General features: G+C 47.9%; 1 pseudogene; it reads right to left on the reverse strand.

The window, feature by feature from the left end:
• LOC139266161 (tRNA (uracil-5-)-methyltransferase homolog B-like) overlaps positions 1-17,944 on the reverse strand; it is a 74,055-nt pseudogene that overhangs the window by 34,605 nt on the left and 21,506 nt on the right.

Genomic DNA, 17,944 nt, shown 5'->3' on the forward strand with positions numbered 1-17,944 from the left:
CATGCAGAAACCAAGCGCAGGCAGCGGAAGGAGCGTGCGACAAACCTGTCCCACCCACCCCTTTCCCTCAACGACTATCTGTCCCACCTGTGACAGAGACTGTAACTCCCGTATTGGACTGTACAGTCACCTGAGAACTCGCTTTAGCAAGTCTTCCTCGATTTCGAGGGACTGCCTATGATGATGATTGCCATAATGTGAACCTCACTGTCTCACGCAATGTAAAGTCTTTGCAGTACCTGGTCCTTCTGTGTGTAGCAGGCCAGGATGACGAACACACCATAAAATCTCAGGTTCAGTTCACCAGCCATGCCCTGGCCATCCAAACATCGTTCACCGTCTTGTTCCCTACTCAACCTCACCCCTCTTCCCACTCCTGTTTCACTACCATAATACTTCAGCCTCATCACTAGTCTCAGGTGGTTATCACCTAATCCCTCCATTCACACAGCCCCTCTGCACAGCCTCGCAGGTTAAAATGGAGATCTGCACACTTCCATATAGTAGCAACTATTCAACTATAGAAGGCACATGTGACACACTCACTCACACCTTGTTTCTTATTGCAGTCGAAACTGGCTCACAACAGGAGAGAGCGCTGGAGGAGGAGAGCCTGACATTCAGGACCTCAGTGAGGTGGAGCAGCAAGTGTCTGCCCTCATGGGCACACCAGTTGGTGTGGTGGCGGCTGGCGAAACAGAACCCCCTGTGGACAGTGACGGTATGTGAATGCACTTTGGGGTTTCTGTGATATCCTTGACCCTTATAGCAAGTGCCGTACTCCTTTTACATATAAATGTCCAGTGCCACCTCCTTCTTCCCTTCCTGCCCCCTCCCCTGCTGCTAACCACAGTTCTGTTGCTTTGTGCTTACAGACGAGGAGCCAGAAGCAGCCTGCCCATGAGCTGTCACCTTCGACCGACGGCAGAGATGATGAGGGAGGTGAGGAAAGTGTGGTGACAGAGCGGACCCTCCATCAGCAGCACTGAGCAGGGACACCACCTCGGTGGAAGAGCCAACATTCCTGGGTTTGGAAGAGCCCGAGGCTCCTGGCCCCAGTGGCCTGCAACAATGCCCAGCGTGAGGGGTAGCTCGGGGGTCATCTCCCCGGAGGGTGAGTCGGCCCATGAATCCCTCAGAGACAGTCAGGTGTGGACCTGGACTTGGAGGCTATGTCCAGAGAGTCCATGGAAATGCACCGCGAGCTCATGGGGTATCAGAGAAGGTCCCGCAGAGCATGGGTGCACTTGCTCTGAGGCTGGGGGAGGCCTTCTCAAGCATTGCCCGTGCCTCTCAGCAACCCATCGAGCCCATCCTTGCCCGGTTCCAGAGGGAGTTGGCTCAATCAGTGACATTAGAGTGGCAGAGGTGATGGCGCGTGCCATGGTTGACGTGGCAGCAGCTATCACAACACAGGCCCAAGCCACACAAGGACTTTGTGATGTGATGCTGTCAGTGATTGCTGGCATCAACTCTCAGACTGCTGCGTTTCAGGCTCAGGCTGCTCTGAGTGAGTCACAGGGTAATGCCATGCAAACACTGACTGCTGCCATCCTCTCCGTGTTCCCCACTGCCCAACGGGGAAGTGACAATGCCGGAGCAGGCCAGCAATCTGTGCTCCCACACATTGCTCCAGGTGCTGAGGCTCTGCCCCAGGTGTCAGCGGGCCGCTGGAAATGTAAGGTGCTGTCCTTGCTCAAGATGACAGCATTCCGCTCCCACCACTGCCACTCCACCTTTGCACCTGCGGCGGTCAACATCCCAGCCACCCGAGACTGCAGCCGCCGATGCTGAGGTGGTGCAGTCTGCAGCTGGGCATTCCAGACCCAGAGCTGGTCCAGGGCATCCCGCTAGGCTGTCTGTAATGTCTGCCTTACACACACAGCAGCCCTCAAGCAGCCTTGCTGCAAGCATTGAGCCCACATTAAGGAGCAGCAGTCGGTGTGGGAGGGCGGGTAAGGAACGGGGTGACAAAATCGCTGAGCAAGTCTGAATAAAGACTTTGCCCACCATGGATAGATGTCCTCATCAAGTATCATTGTAAATATCTCGTTGCTGTTGTTTGATGCCTACTATTGGTGTGTGGGTCTGGGCCTAATGTGGCACATGGAAGCTGGTGTGGAATTACAAATGGCAGTGGCATTTGTACACATATTGATGAAGTAGACTGTGTGTTATGCTGTTTCAAGGGGCATATGTTAAATGTTTTATTCATTGCTGGTGAGGGGTTGTTGGTGTGAAAGTTGAGGCGAGACTTTTGATGCCGTTAATAAAATGTTCATTTGACCGGTTGCATTTCCGTCTTGTGTATTAATGTGTCATTTCATGGAGATGTGCCATTCTCATAGCACAAAGCACAATCATTATTAGCTGTATTCCTCAGCTTCCTCCATTCAAGAGAGCCAGTGCATTATCAGCTGCTGACGTTTGGCCCTTGTACTGGCAGCATTGCCACACTGCCTCCACCGTGGCTGCTCCTCCTCCGCGTCTGGCTGCCCATTCGGGGCCCTGGCAGGCTCCTCTTCCTCTTCCTCCTGCAATCCCCACTGGCAATGCCTGGGCCCTCATTATGGCCAAGTTGTGCAGCAAGCAGCACACCACAATGAATAGTGACACCTGTTGTGGGGAGTAATGAAGGCTGCCTCCAGAGCGGTCCAGGCATCAGAAACGCTGCTTCAGCATCCCTATTGTCTGCTCGATGATGTTGCGGGTGGCCGCATGGCTTTCATTGTAGCGAAACTCCGCTTGTATGGAGGGGTTGCAGAGGGGAGTCATTAGCCAGGTGGCTAGGACGTATCCTTTGTCCTCGAGCAGCCAGCCATGCCCTCCCCATGGTGGCTGAAACATTCGTGGCACAGTGCTCTCATGCAGGATGAACGCATCATGCGTGCTGCCAGGATAGTGGGCATTCACTGCGAGAATGCGCTGCCAGGATAGTGGGCATTCACTGCGAGGATGTCTGTGTGTGGTCAAACACCAGCTGCAGGGAATGGCATCCCTTTCGCTTTCTGAATAACTCGGCATTTTCGAATGGTGCTTGCAAGGCCATTGTGTGCAGTCATTGGCTCCTTGAACCCTCAGGAAGCCCGCTATCCTCACAAACCCACATGTCCGCTCATCCTGTTTATCACCGCTCATTGGGAACATTATGAAGTCCATTCTGCGGGTATACTGTGCAGCGAATTGTGAGACGCTGCATATGTCCCCTGCTGCAGCCTGGAAGGAGCTGGAGGCATAGAAGGCCAGCACCACATTGACCTTCAGTGCGATGGGCAGCACAGTCCTGGTGTCGATGTGAGGGTGCAGTTCTGCCTATAGGAGATGGCATATCTCTGTCAGCACCTCCTTTTGGAAGTGCAGCCTTCTGACACACTGCTCCTCCGACAGGTCGAGGTATGAGTGTTGCTCCCGGTAAACCCATGGGGGGTAAGGCCTCCTGCCCCTATGTCTACAAGCTCTCCTCATTCATGGCCCGACATGGCCAACAGCCCTTCTATCTTGACATCGCCTAACAAGAGCATGTAGCAGGCGACGCTGGCGAGCTAGTGATGCATCCATTAAATTGTTAAACTCAACTTGAAACGACCCTGTAATGTCAGATAAATTTGCCGCCCCAAAGTCAGACGTTCACACACATTGCTCTGTCGAAAGCTTGCATTCAATGTGACCCTCCGATGAATGTTCTTTCTCCTCTCTTTAAATAGCCTGTAGGTATCGTGTACGTAGGGTGGGAGCGCCATGACCGTGGCGGATGCTGAATGTGGTAGCCACGCCTAATTTTGCGAGCGGAGCACTAGCAGGTCGTTACACGAGGACTGACGTCATGAATTGACTGAAAGTACGCAGTGAGGTGGTAGCTTTTTGCGCCGACAGTAAACCGGAAACAAGTTTCCCGGCGGGGCGCTGTAAGCTGGGCAGCTGGACGGTAAGCAATTCCAGACGCATTACCGCCCCTCCAGGGCACTAACTGAGGCGCTGTTCAACCGAATTTCTCCCCCCTTGTATTTCTATAGCGCCTTTAATGGAGATCTTTTTGTGGTGGCAGAGGACATGGCTATATAAGTACTTTGCCTCTGTGTTCACTAGAGAAGAGGATGCTGCCAATGTTTCAGTAAAGAAGGAGGCAGTCACGATATTGGATAGGATAAAAATAAATAAAGAGGATTGACTTAAAAGGTTGTCAGACTTCAAAGCAGAAAAGTCACCCAGTGCGGATGGGTTACTGAGAGAAGGGTGGAAATTGTGAATTGGCCACAACCTTCCAATCCTCCTTAGATATGGGAGCGGTGCCAGAGGACTGGAGGATTGCAAATGTTACACCTCTGTTGTAAAAAGGGGAGAGGGATAAACCCGGCAACTACAGGCCAGTCAGTTTACATTGGTGGTGGGGCAACTATTGGAGCCAATAATCCGGGACAAAATTAACTGGCATTTAGAAAGGTATGGGCTAATAAATGAAAATCAACACAACTTTGTTAAAGGCAAATTGTGTTTGACTAACTTGATTGAGTTCCTGGAGGAAGTAACAGAGAGGGTTGATGAGGGTAGTAATGTTGTTGTTGTGTATAGGGACTTTCATGAGGCATTTGACAAAGTACCACATAATAGACTTGTTGGCAAAATTAAAACTCATGGGTTAAAGGGACAGTGGCAGCGTGGATACAAAACTGACTGAGGGACAGAAAGCAGAGAGTAGTGGTGAACAGTTGTTTTTCAGACTGGAGGGAAGTATACAGTGGTGTGGGACCTCTGCTCATTTTGATATATATTGATGACCTGGACTTGGGTATACAGGGCATCATTTACGAGTTTGCAGATGACTTGATACTCGGAACTGCAGTGAACAATGAAGATAGTAACAAACTTCAGGAGGACACAGACAGACTGGTGAAATGGGCAAACACATGGCAGATGAAATTTAAAGCAGAGAAGTGTGAAGTGATACATTTTGGTAGGAAGAATGAAGAAAGGCAATATGAACTAAATGATACAACTATAAAGGGGGTGCAGGAACTGAGAGATCTGGGGGTGTACGTACACAAATCCTTGAAGATGGCTGGACAAGTTGAGAAGGCTGTTAAAAAAGCAATCGGGATCCTTGGCTTTATTACAACTTATATTTATATAGCGTCTTTAATGTCATAAAACATCCCAAGGCGCTTCACAGGAGTGTTATTGAAAAAACATTTTGACATCGAGCCATATAAGGGAGATGCTAGGGCAGATGACTAAAAGCTTGGTTGAAGTGATAGGTTTTAAGGAGCATCTTAACAGAGGAAAGAGAAGTGGAGAGGCAGAGAGATTTAGGGAGGGAGTTCCAGAGCTTAGAACCTAGGCAGCTGTTTGGTGGAGAAGTTTAAATCGGGATTCTCAGAAGGCCAGAATAGGCGAAGCACAGAGTTCTAGGGGGTTTATAGTTCTGGAGGAGTTTGCAGAGATAAGAAGGGGCGAGGACATGGAGGGATTTGAAAACAAGCTGAGAATTTAGGGTTAGGGTTAGAAATTGAGGCATTGCTTAATTGGGAGCCAATGTAAGTCAGCGAGCACAGGGAAGATTGGTGAGCAGGACTTGCTGCGAGTTAGTACACGGGTAGCAGAGTTTTGGATGACCTCAGAAACATAGAAACACAGAAAATAGGTGCATCATTAGGCCATTCGGCCCTTCGAGCCTGCACTACCATTCAATAAGATCATGGCTGATCATTCCCTCAGTACCCCTTTCCCGCTTTCTCTCCATACCCCTGGATCCCTTTAGCAGTAAGGGCCATATCTAACTCCCTCTTGAATATATCCAATTAACTGGCATCAACAACTCTTTGTGGCAGGGATTTCCACAGGTTAACAACTCTCTGAGTGAAGAAGTTTCTCCTCATCTCAGTCCTAAATGGCCTACCCCTTATCCAAAGACTGTGTCCCCTGGTTCTGGACTTCCCCCAACATCGGGAACATTCTTCCCGCATCTAACCTGTCCAGTCCCATCAGAATCTTATACGTTTCCATGAGAGCCCCTCTCATCCTTCTAAACTCCAGTGTATAAAGGCCCAGTTGATCCAGTCTCTCCTCATATGTCAGTCCCGCCATCCCAGGAATCAGTCTGGTGAACCTTCGCTGCACTCCCTCAATAGCAAGAGTGTCCTTCCTCAGATTAGGAGACCAAAACCGAACACAATATTCAAGGTGAGGTCTCACCAAGACCCTGCACAACTGCAGTAAGACCTCCCTGCTCCTATACTCAAATCCCATAGATATGAAGGCCAACATACCATTTGCCTTCTTCACTGCCTGCTGTACCTGCATGCCAACTTTCAGTGACTGATGAACCATGACACCCAGGTCTCGTTGCACCTCCACTTTTCTTAATCTGCCACCATTCAGATAATATTCTGCCTTCGTGTTTTTGCCCCAAAAGTGGATAACCTCACATTTATCCACATTATATTGCATCTGTCATGCATTTGCCCACTCAGCTAACCTGTCCAAGTCACCCTGCAGCCTCTTAGCATCCTCCTCACAGCTCACACCGCCACCCAGTTTAGTGTCATCTGTAAACTTGGAGATATTACACTCAATTCCTTCATCTAAATTATTAATGTATATTGTAAAGAGCTGGGGTTCCAGCACTGAGCCCTGCGGCACTCTACTAGTCACTGCCTGCCATTCTGAAAAGGACCCGTTTATCCTGACTCTCTGCTTCCTATCTGCCAACCAGTTCTCTATCCACGTCCATATATTACCCCCACTAGCATGTACTTTGATTCTGCACACCAATCTCTTGTGTGGGATCTTGTCAAAAGCCTTTTGAAAGTCCAAATACACCACATCCACTGGTTCTCCCTTGTCCACTCTGCTAGTTACATCCTCAAAAAACTCCAAAAGATTCGTCAAGCATGATTCCCCTTCACAAATCCATGCTGACTTGGACCGATCCTGTCACTGTTTTCCAAATGCGCTGCTATTTCATTCTTAATGATTGATTTCAACATTTTCCCCACTACTGATGTCAGGCTAACCGGTCTATAATTACCCGTTTTCTCTCTCCCTCCTTTGTTAAAAAGTGGTGTTACATTAGCTACCTTCCAGTCCATAGGAACTGATCCAGAGTCGATAAGACTGTTGGAAAATGATCACCAATGCATCCACTATTTCTAGGGCCACTTCCTTAAGTCCTCTGGGATGCAGACCATCAGACCCCGGGGATTTATCGGCCTTCAATCCCATCAATTTCCATAACCCAATTTCCCGCCTAATAAGGATATCCTTCAGTTCCTCTTTCCCACTAGACCCTCGGTCCCCTAGTACATCCGGAAGGTTATTTGTGTCTTCCTTCATGAAGATAGAACCAAAGTATTTGTTCAATTGGTCTGCCATTTCTTTGTTTCCCATTATAAATTCACCTCAAGTTTATGGAGGGTAGAACTACGGAGGCCGGCCAGGAGTGCGTCGGAATAGTCAAATCTCGAACCGATAAAGGCATGGATGAGGGTTTCAGCAGCAAAGAAGTTGAGGTAAGGGCGCAGACGGGCAGAAGGTGGAAATGGGTAGTCTGACTGATAGAACAGATGACTTAGGAAGCTCAATTCATGATCAAATATGACACCAAAGTTGCGATCAGACTTGGTCAGCCTGAGACAGCTGCCAGGGAGAGAGATCGAATCAGTTCAAAGGGAATGGAATTTGTGGTGTGAGCCGAAGACAATGGCTTCAGTCTACCCGATATTTAATTGAAAGAAATTCCTGCTCATCCAGGCCTGGATGTCGGACAAGCAGTCTGATAATATACAGATGGTGGAGGGTTTCAGAGAAGTGGAGGAGAGGGTAGAGCTGGGTATCATCAGAATACATGTGAAAACTCACGTTGTGTTGCCGGATGATGTCACCGAGGGGCAGCATGTAGATGAGAAATAGGAGGGGCCAAGGATTGACCCTTGGGGGGCACCAGAGGTGACAGTGCAGGATCGGGAAGAGAAGCCATTGCAGGTGATTTTATGGTTTTGATTGTAAAGATAGGAATGAAACCAGATGAGTGCAGTCCCATCCAGCTTAATGACAGTGGAGAGGCATTGGAGCAGAATCCTGTGCTCAACCGTGTCAAAGGCTACAGACAGGTCCAGAAGGGATAGATTACCTTTGTCACAGTCAATTAGGGTGTCATTTGTGACCTTGGTAAGAGTAGTTTCGGTACTGTGGCAGGGGCAGAAGCCTGATTGGAGAGATTCAAACAAGAGTTCGGGGAAAGATGGACACAGATTTGGGAGGCCACAACATTTTCAAGAACTTTGGAGAGGAAAGGGAGGTTGGAGATGGGGAGCGATAATTTGCAAGGATGGAAGGGTCAAGGGCAATGCTCCCTCTAATTTTTTTGGCACCACACGGTCCCTTTAAGGGGTTGCGCAAGCCATTCAAAATACCGTGCATGCGCGGTTTTTACATTGAAAAGCCAGCAAATCGGCTACGTGAGTTCCCTGGAGTGCTGGGCCACACAGCTTAAAGGGGACGTTCATCAGGGGTTGGTTTTATGAGGAGAGGGTTAATGATGGCAGATTGAAGGAAAGGGCGACAATACCTGAGGAGAGAGAACCGTTAACAATATCCGCCAATATGGGAGCCAGGAAGGGAAGTTGGGTGATCACCAAATTAGTAGGAATAGAGTTGAGAGAACAGTAGGTCGGTCTCATTGACAAGATGAGCTTTAAAAGGGCAAGAGCGGAGTTAGGAGAGAAACTCGAGAAATATGGAAATTTAAGATTAGGGTAGGGGAAAGCGGAGAGGAAGTGAGGTTCGGTGGGCCGGGGGAGGGGGGGAATTGAAAGCAGTTAGATGGATGGTGTTGATATTTTTAACAAAGTCATCCATGAGCTCCTCACATTTATCGTTGGAGGTGAGGAGGCAGGAAGGGTGGTTAGTGAAGAAGAGAAGCCTGGTGTTATTTTTACCATTCTGGATAATCTTAGAATAGTGGGCAGTTTTAGTGATGAAGAGTGTGACCCGGTGGTGCTTTATATGATCCAGCCAAATCTGGTGATGGATGATTAGACCAGTTGTCCATCAAAGATGTTCAAGTCTGCGTCCCTTGGACTTAAAGGAGCGGAGGTGGGGGGCATACCAGGGGGAATGACTCGGGTGAGAAAGTGTAATGATTTTAGTGGGGATAAGGGCAGCAATGGTGCTGGAGAGGGTGTGATTTAGTAAGTCAGTAACTGCAGAGATGTCATAAAGAATCATAGGCCAAAGGCCAGGTAGTTGGGAATTAGAAAGTGCAGCGGTAAAGGACTAGAGGGAGAGTTTTTCCAGGTGTGGAAATGAAAAAAAGTGGATTTAGGAGGGGGAGGGGAATATGGGTAGAGTGATGTAAGGAAATGGTCGGAGCTTGTCTTATCGGTGATGGTTACAGAGGGTAGAGCATGGTCACGTGAGATGTAAGTTCGAGGAGGTGGCCATGTATATGGGTGGGGGAGATTAGGGAGGAAAGGAGGGCCGTGAACTCAGAGGAGAGGGAGCAGGATGAATTGAGGTGGAGGTTGAAATCACCGAGGATGAGAAGTGGCTCGGTGCAGAGGCTGAGGGAGGACAGCAGAGAAGATATCCGATTGAGAAAATTGGTGTGGTATTTGGGTGGACGATACAGAATAAGGAATTAAGAGAGAGATGTGAGGGGTGGAACAAGATGAGATGCTCGAAGGAAGAGAAGTTACCAGAGGAGTTGGGAAACAGACTGTGATGTGATTTAGATACAAGGGCTACAGGACCACATCGGTTTGGGCGGGAATATGGTGCAAAGTATAGCCAGGTGAGGATGCTTCATTAAGGGGAAAGGTGTCATCACCTCTCAATCATGTCTCCGTCAATACCATGATGTCATTTTGATCATCCACAATAAGGTCATGGATGGCAAGGCCCTTATTGACAAGTGAACGTACATTTTGAAGGGAAATGCTCAAAGGGACGATGATTATAATGGAGCAATAGTGGAATTAATAAATATTAATAGAGAAATAGAGTACAAAAGCAAGGAAATGATGCTAAACCATTGTAAAACAATGTTAGGCCTCCGATGGCGTATTGAGTTTAATTCTGAGCACCACATGTTCGGATGACACTAAGTTGGGTGGCAGTGTGAGCTGCGAGGAGGATGCTATGAGGCTGCAGAGTGACTTGGATAGGTTAGGTGAGTGGGCAAATGCATGGCAGATGAAGTATAATGTGGATAAATGTGAGGTTATCCACTTTGGGGGCAAAAACAGAGAGACAGACTATTATCTGAATGGTGACAGATTAGGAAAAGGGGAGGTGCAATGAGACCTGGGTGTGATGGTACATCAGTCATTGAAGGCTGGCATGCAGGTACAGCAGGCGGTTAAGGCGGCAAATGGCATGTTGGCCTTCATAGCCAGGGGATTTGAGTACAGGGGCAGGAAGGTGTTACTACAGTTGTACAAGGCCTTGGTGAGGCCATACCTGGAGTATTGTGTACAGTTTTGGTCTCCTAACTTGAGGAAGGACGTTCTTGCTATTGAGGGAGTGCAGCGAAGGTTCACCAGACTGATTCCCGGGATGGCGGGACTGACCTATCAAGAAAGACTGGATCAACTGGGCTTGTATTCACTGGAGTTCAGAAGAATGAGAGGGGATCTCATAGAAACATTCAAAATTCTGACAGGTTTAGACAGGTTAGATGCAGGAAGAATGTTCCCAATGTTGGGGAAGTCCAGAACAAGGGGTCACAGCCTAAGGATAAGGGGTAAGCCATTTAGGACCGAGATGAGGAGAAACTTCTTCACCCAGAGAGTGGTGAACCTGTGGAATTCTCTACCACAGAAAGTTGTTGAGGCCAATTCACTAAATACATTCAAAAAGGAGTGAGATGTAGTCCTTATTACTAGGGGATCAAGGGGTATGGCGAGAAAGCAGGAATGGGATACTGAAGTTACATGTTCAGCCATGAACTCATTGAATGGTGATGCAGGCTCGAAGGGCCAAATGGCTTACTCCTGCACCTATTTTCTATGTTTCTATGTTTTCTATGGAATGGGTGTCAAGACTTTAGAGAGGGTGCGGAAGACATTTACTAGCATGGTACCAGTGAAGGAATACTTCAGTTTTGTGGAGAGACTGGAGAAGCTGGTGTTGTTTTCCTTAAGAGTAGATTTGATAGAGATGTTCAAAATCAAAAATGGTTTTGATAAAGTAAATAAAGAGAAGCTGCTTGCAGTGGCGGAAGGATCAGTAACCAGAGAGCACAGATTTAAGGCGACTGGCAAAAGAACCAGAGGCGACCTGAACAAACATTTGTTACACAGCTGGTTCTAGTGATCAGGAACACGCTGCCTGACAGGGTGGTGGAAGAAGATTCAATAGTAAAATTCAAAAGAGAATTTGATAAATACCTGCAGGGAAAATATTTACAGGGCTATGGGGAAAGAGCAGGAGAGTGGGATTAATTGGACAGCTCTACTAAAGAGCCAGCAAAGGACGATGGGCAGAATGGCCTCCTTCTGTGTTGTATCATTCTATGGGCCCGCATTTGATCAAAGCTAAGTTCCACCCATTTACCATCGAAAGGACTGCTAAGATCCTGACGGTACTTTGGGCGGAAGTTTGGGGAAAAAAAATAGGGAAAAAAATGCCCGGGGGAAAAAATGGCAATTCTGGGCAGCAGCGGGCAGTAGGTCGGATTCTGGGCGGCAAATGCGATCCTTGACCAAGTAACACCGAGGCTGGAGTCGGGCCCAGGGAGGGGGGGAACACACCAAAAACAAATGTTCAACAAATAAAAAAAAACATGACAAATCCTTCAGAGGATCCTTTCAAACAAAATCACTGCAATAGAATTAAAGAAAAATAACTCACTAACCTTTTCTTGCAGGTCTTCATACCTACCGTCCAGAAAAGACCTGCCTCCACGTGTCGGGTCTTTTCTCCTGCAGGGGCGGAGGACCGCTCGGACCAATCTCGGGCGGGAGGACTTTTTTTGGCGTTGCACGCCGGCACACACCAGTAGACGGAGCGTCTTTTCAAACCACCGGCGTGAGGGCCTCACAAAACTCGCACGGAGGAGAGCGCCGAAAAAACAGGGAGACCGCCAAGTGGGCGGCCAGCGGTAGGGTGATCAAATTCGGACCTATATAGATTCTAACCTGTCTAAAAACCCTTAGGGCCCGAAATTGGTCAACATAACTGCAGCACACCGCCCGCAGATCACCGACATACCACCCAAAATCGCAAAATTCATCAATAAACACCTACATACTGCCCGACGGAAAATTCATCAGCGACATACCGCTGGGTAGTATGCATATCGTCCGCCCATGCACACCGCTGACATACCTACCAACATTGCAAAATTCATCACTTACCACCGACATACCACCAACCCTGCAGACCGCCCTGGAAAAGGTGGCATGCATCTTTAGCTGTAAAGTAAAAATGTTGTCTCTCATCCCCCACAATCGCCTCCCCCCCCCCGCCCCCAATTAAGTTACCCGCGGTATATTTATATTGAAAAAATATTTGAAGAAAAAAACTAAACCTCATTTAAAAGTACAAGTAAATAAAACCTCCAATCAAAATAAATAAGTGCTATTTTCTACAAAGGAATACTGTACATACCTCCACGGTGATCTTGGGCATCCCCACAGTGTTCACGGGCCGCCCCACGGCGATCTCGGGCCGGCAATCTCTGTGGACGCTCGTCGGTGTCTCTCGGGGCGGAGCTTCGCAGCAGCATTCGCGTGCGCACAACTCGGGAGCCGAAAATTCCCGAATGAAAGGACTCACTGCCCGCACACCGCCAGCTGCACTCTGATCGAAATACCGCTGAGAAAAAAGTCATGAAAATCGCGCACATTCCGCCCCAGCGGTACACAATGCCATACTGCCGAGAAACATAGGGCTAGATTTTCCACTAGGTGGCCATCGCCCCAAAAAATGGGTTTGTTCCAGCGATGTACGACGTCTCAGCCTTACTGGTCGCTGGAACATGGCCCATTTTTTTTTTAGCGATTTTCCACTCAGTGATAGCTCAGCAATGTGAAATGGGCGATCCGAAAGATCGACAATGTGACGTTCGCCCACCAAACGTCCATCAATGTGGAAGGCAAACCCCTAGCAACGGGCTTCTGTGCATGTGTGGGATTTTTTTTCCTGCCGATTGGCTTTCCCACGTTTCGTGAGGTCAGGGGTCATCCACACATAAATGCACAAGGAGTGGCAGAGCGAGAGAGAGAGAGAGAGAGAAGATAGAGGGAGGAGGAAGCCAGCGAGGAAAGTGCAAGTAAAGAATCATATTAAAGAGCATAAAGATCATATAAATCAAAAAATAAATATATAATATTGAAAATGTTTCTGGAAGGAGAAGGGGAGATGAAAAGGGCGAAGCCTTTCAGTGACGAGGCCAATGAGGCCCTGGTAAATGAGATGCATTCCTGGTGGGGCGAATTGACTCGGGGTGTGCATGGGAAACCCCTAGCCAGTGTTTACCGTAAAATCTGGGCGGAGATCGCTGCGGTGGTGTCCTCGGCATTCCATGAGGCAAGGGGGTCGGACCAGTGCCGAAAACGCTGGAAGAGTTTGGTAGCGGCAGCAAGAGTAAGTTGTATTTTATATTTTACTGATGCAAATTTTTATTATAACAATGAATCTCCGGTATTGAATTTAAGTTTGTCATTCATAAATGTGTTACATAAACCATGTTAAGATCTGGACAGTGCTCTGAACCAGCAGCATGTAACATGTTAAACTGTTGTGACTTCATGATACTACCTAGTCAATTAGCTTATGCCATGCTATGCTCTTTTCTCATTTGCAGAAGATATCTATCAACCGGGCAGTGCAAAGGCAGATGGGGGGGGGGGGCGGCTCTGCTCACCTTCAGCCATTAACGGACATCAAGGAGCGTGCGGCCCCGCTGGTTGGCCCTGAGCGCCGTTCAGCCACCACCCGCGGTCTGGCGGAGCGCAGCCATGCGTCTCGTGAGTAATGTGTGATGTAATAAAAACAGTATTAAAAACTTAACTAAGTAACTAATCTAATGTCCTGTAATTATAATGCAATATGCAATATACTTGTAATGTACTTATGATATACTAATCATGTCATGTCATGCATGCATGTATGTATGCAGCCCTTATGCATAAGAAGCAGGGGATGCAGCCGCTACAGCTTTCTGGGGTAGTGAAAACTTTGATAAGTAACATCTCTTGTTAATGTTCACCATTATGTTCTAATAAGCTCTGCAAAAAGGTCATACATGTTTTTAAGGTCAACCTGAGATGCTCATGCAGGTCCAAACGACACCAGCACCTGCACCGTCACCCTCTGAGGAGGAAGAGGAGTAGGAGGAAGAGAAGCACTTTCCTCACCTCGAGAAGGAAGAGGAGGAGGACGAGCTCGAGCTCCAGCAGGAGCTATCAATTGCTCAGGGGGAGGGGGGATGAACCTGCGGTCATCTCTATTGAGATGAAGGATGCACCGGGACCAAGCGGTGTGCAGCCGGCAACGCCAAGGAGCAATGTATTGCACACGTCGACCCAACAGAGACCGGGTCAGCAAACGCCTCCCCAGGATGATCAGTTGGTGGGCCTGATGTCCCTGTGTTCGGAGACGGCCGTGAGCTGATCCAGGGGTTCACTCGATTCGTGCAAGACTTCTCCAAGGTGTCTGCAGTGCAAGTTGAGCTACTGGCGGTAGCACGGCAGACTCTCGATGTAGCACAGCAGACTCTTGAAGGGGTGCGTGAACAGACCGCCGCAACAAATGCCCTAAGGTATGACCTGCTAGCGGAACATGGCACTATACCCCAAGGTGTCGTGTTGGTTACAAGTCGAATCCCGAGCACTCAGGCAAGTACGTAGGATACAGTTCCTCTTGACTCGGAAGACGAGCAGCCAGCTTCGTCTCCCACGTCAACACCTCCACCACGGCAGGAAGTCTTTCCGTCGCCCACTGCATGCCAGCATCGTCTTTCAGCCAACACCCCCACCACGGGTGGGCAGGTGGGGAGTAGGGTGTTGAAAAATATTTTATTACAAAATTTGTTGGCAATAATTTTTTTTATTGATTTTAACAATTGTTGTGCATTGTCTGATTAATAAGGTTAGTTAGCTTAGGCACTTTGCACAATTTAACATGTGTTCTTCATTCTCTTGTAATAACATTACTTAAGTTAAGCATTAATGCAAATGTTGAACTACAAATGCCAGGCCAGTGCAGCAAGGCTAAAACGTAACTCAAACGAAACTCAACGCAAATGCAACTTTTATTTAACCGTAACTGTGACTATCCCCAATGTAAGTTCCTGCAAAGCGTTCATTTGTGAGCTGCTGACATAACATCTTTGCAGCCGCGTAATTCCCATGGGGTACTGTTCTCCTAGGGGTGGGAGGGTGATGGCTACATCGCCAGGCTGGTCCTCCCCAAGGTCCTTATCAGCCTCTTTTTCCACCTCCCCCTTCACCTCCTCTTCCTCCTCACCGGCTGGCTCTTCCGTCTCCCCTCTTTCTGGAGGTGGACCTGCAGCCCCATCAGGCATTTGCTGTCCTCTCCTTATTGTAGGTTATCTAGCATGCAACACACCACAATAAACTCAGTGACCTGGTCAGGGTGGTACTGTAGGCTGCCACCAAAGTGGTCCAGGCATCTGAAGCGCTGCTTTAGGACTCCAATTGTCTTCTCGACGATGTTGTGTGTCGCTATGTGGCTTTCATTGTAACGTTTCTCTGCTTCAGTGACGGAATTACGCAGTGGGGTCATCAGCCAGCTAGCAAGGACATATCCCTTATCCCCCAGCATCCAACCTTGACCATCTGGTTGATTGACAAACAGGTCAGGGATAGCACTCTCACGTAGGATGTGCGCATCATGGAGGCTGCCAGGAAATGTAGCATTAACTGTCAGAATGAGTTGGCTGTGGTCAACAACAAGCTGCACATTTAGGGAGTGGAATCCCTTTCTGTTACAAAACACCTCCGTGTTCTGTAAAGGCTCTTTCAGAGCGATGTGCATGGTCCCTGCACTTTGGGGAAGTTTGCTATTCTGGAGAAACCCAAAGCCCTCCTGGTCTGTGCCTCCCTGATCATCGGGAAGCTTATAAAGTTCATTTTGTGAGCGTAAAGGGCTTCAGTCACCTGACAAATGCAGCAGTGTGTGGCGTGCTGAGAGATACGACAGATGTCGCCAGCTGAAGCCTGAAAGGATCCCAATGCGTAGAAGGCTAGTGCTGCAGTAACCTTTACCTCAACAGACGGTGCGGTTCTGATAGTGCTGGAAGGCTGCAAATCCCCCTTAACGAGCTGGCAAATCTCATCGCTCACCTCCTTCTGGAAGCGCAGCCACCTAAGACACGTGTTTTCAGACAAGTACCTTTGTTGGCTGTATGCTCGCCTCCTCAGTCTCCGTCTACGCATTACTCTGCCTCTTCAATTGATCCTTTTAGAAACCAGTGTGTGAGCAGTTACGAGTAATGGCACAGAAAGCATAGGCCCCATCACTATCAATTATTACTTTCACATGCTTTAAATGCACTTTTCATTAAAAAATGCCTAATCTATTAAACTACTCTCTCTATACCAGCCACAGTCTAACACTGTATAACAGTCTCAGTCTAATACTCTCTCTATCCAGCCCCAGTCTAACACTAGGCCCCATGACTATCAATAATTGTTTTCACTTACTATAAATGCACGTTTCACTAAAAAAATGCCTAATTCACTAAGCTGCTATCCGTAAAATTAAATGTAATTAATAAACTGAGTAGATCTATCTATACAGAACCCTTAAATTACTCATAACTATCTAAGCTCAATTTTTAAAAACCGTCTCCACCCTTCCTCCGAACTTCAAAATGCTGTCCGTAGTGCCCATTTCCTTCAGTAAAGCCCGGGGAAAGCAACTATTACCCAGCAATGTTCTCGGCGAGTGATCAGCCCGGCCATGTGATGGCGATGTGCTGAAACTTCAAATCGGCCATGTGTGGTCGATCAACTCGGTGATCAGCTTGGCGAAGTGAGACGAAACTTGAGGGCTTATTTTCCTGGTGATGTTTCTGGCCTAGTTTTCATTTTTTTCAAAATGGGCAATAGAGATCCGTTTTGGGCGATATGAAGTGGAAAGACTAGCCCATAGAAAATAGGAGCAGTAGTAGGCCATTCACCCCTTTGAGCCTGCACCACCATTCAATATGATCAAGGTTGATCCTCTATCTCAACACCATATTCCCGCTTTTTCCCCATACCCCTTGATGCCTTTTGTTTCCAGGAATCTATCTATCTCCCTCTTAAATATATTCAGTGACTTGGCCTCCACAGCCTTCTGTGGTAGAGAATTCCACAGGTTCACCACCCTCTGAGAGAAAAAAATTCTCCTCATCTCGATCCTAAATTTCCTACCCCATATCCTGAGACTGTGACCCTTTGTTCGAGACTTCCCAGCCAGGGGAAACATCCTCCCCACATCCAGTCTATCCAACCCAGTCAGAATTTTATACGTTTCAATTAGATCTCCTCTCATTCTTCTGAACTCGAGTGAATACAGGCCTAGTCGACCCAATCTCTTCTCATATGACAGTCCTGCCATCCCAGGAATCAGTCTGGTGAACCTTCACTGCACGCCCTCTATGACAAGTATATCCATTCTTAGGTAAGGAGACCAAAACTGCACACAATACTTCAGGTGCGGTCTCACCAAGGCCCTGTTAACTGTAGTAAGACATCCTTGCTCCTGTACTCAAATCCTCTTGCGATGAAGGCCAACATACCATTTGCCTTCCTAACTTCTTGCTGCACCTGTATGTTTGCTTTCAATGACTGGTGTACAAGGACACCCAGGTCCCTCTGTACATCGACACTTCCCAAGCCATCACCATTTAAATAATCCTTTGTCCTTATGGTTTTCCTACCAAAGTGGATAACTTCACTTTTATACACGCTATACTGCATCTGCCATGTATTTG

This window comes from Pristiophorus japonicus, chromosome 6, assembly GCF_044704955.1.
Source record: "Pristiophorus japonicus isolate sPriJap1 chromosome 6, sPriJap1.hap1, whole genome shotgun sequence".
Lineage (NCBI taxonomy): Eukaryota > Metazoa > Chordata > Chondrichthyes > Pristiophoridae > Pristiophorus > Pristiophorus japonicus.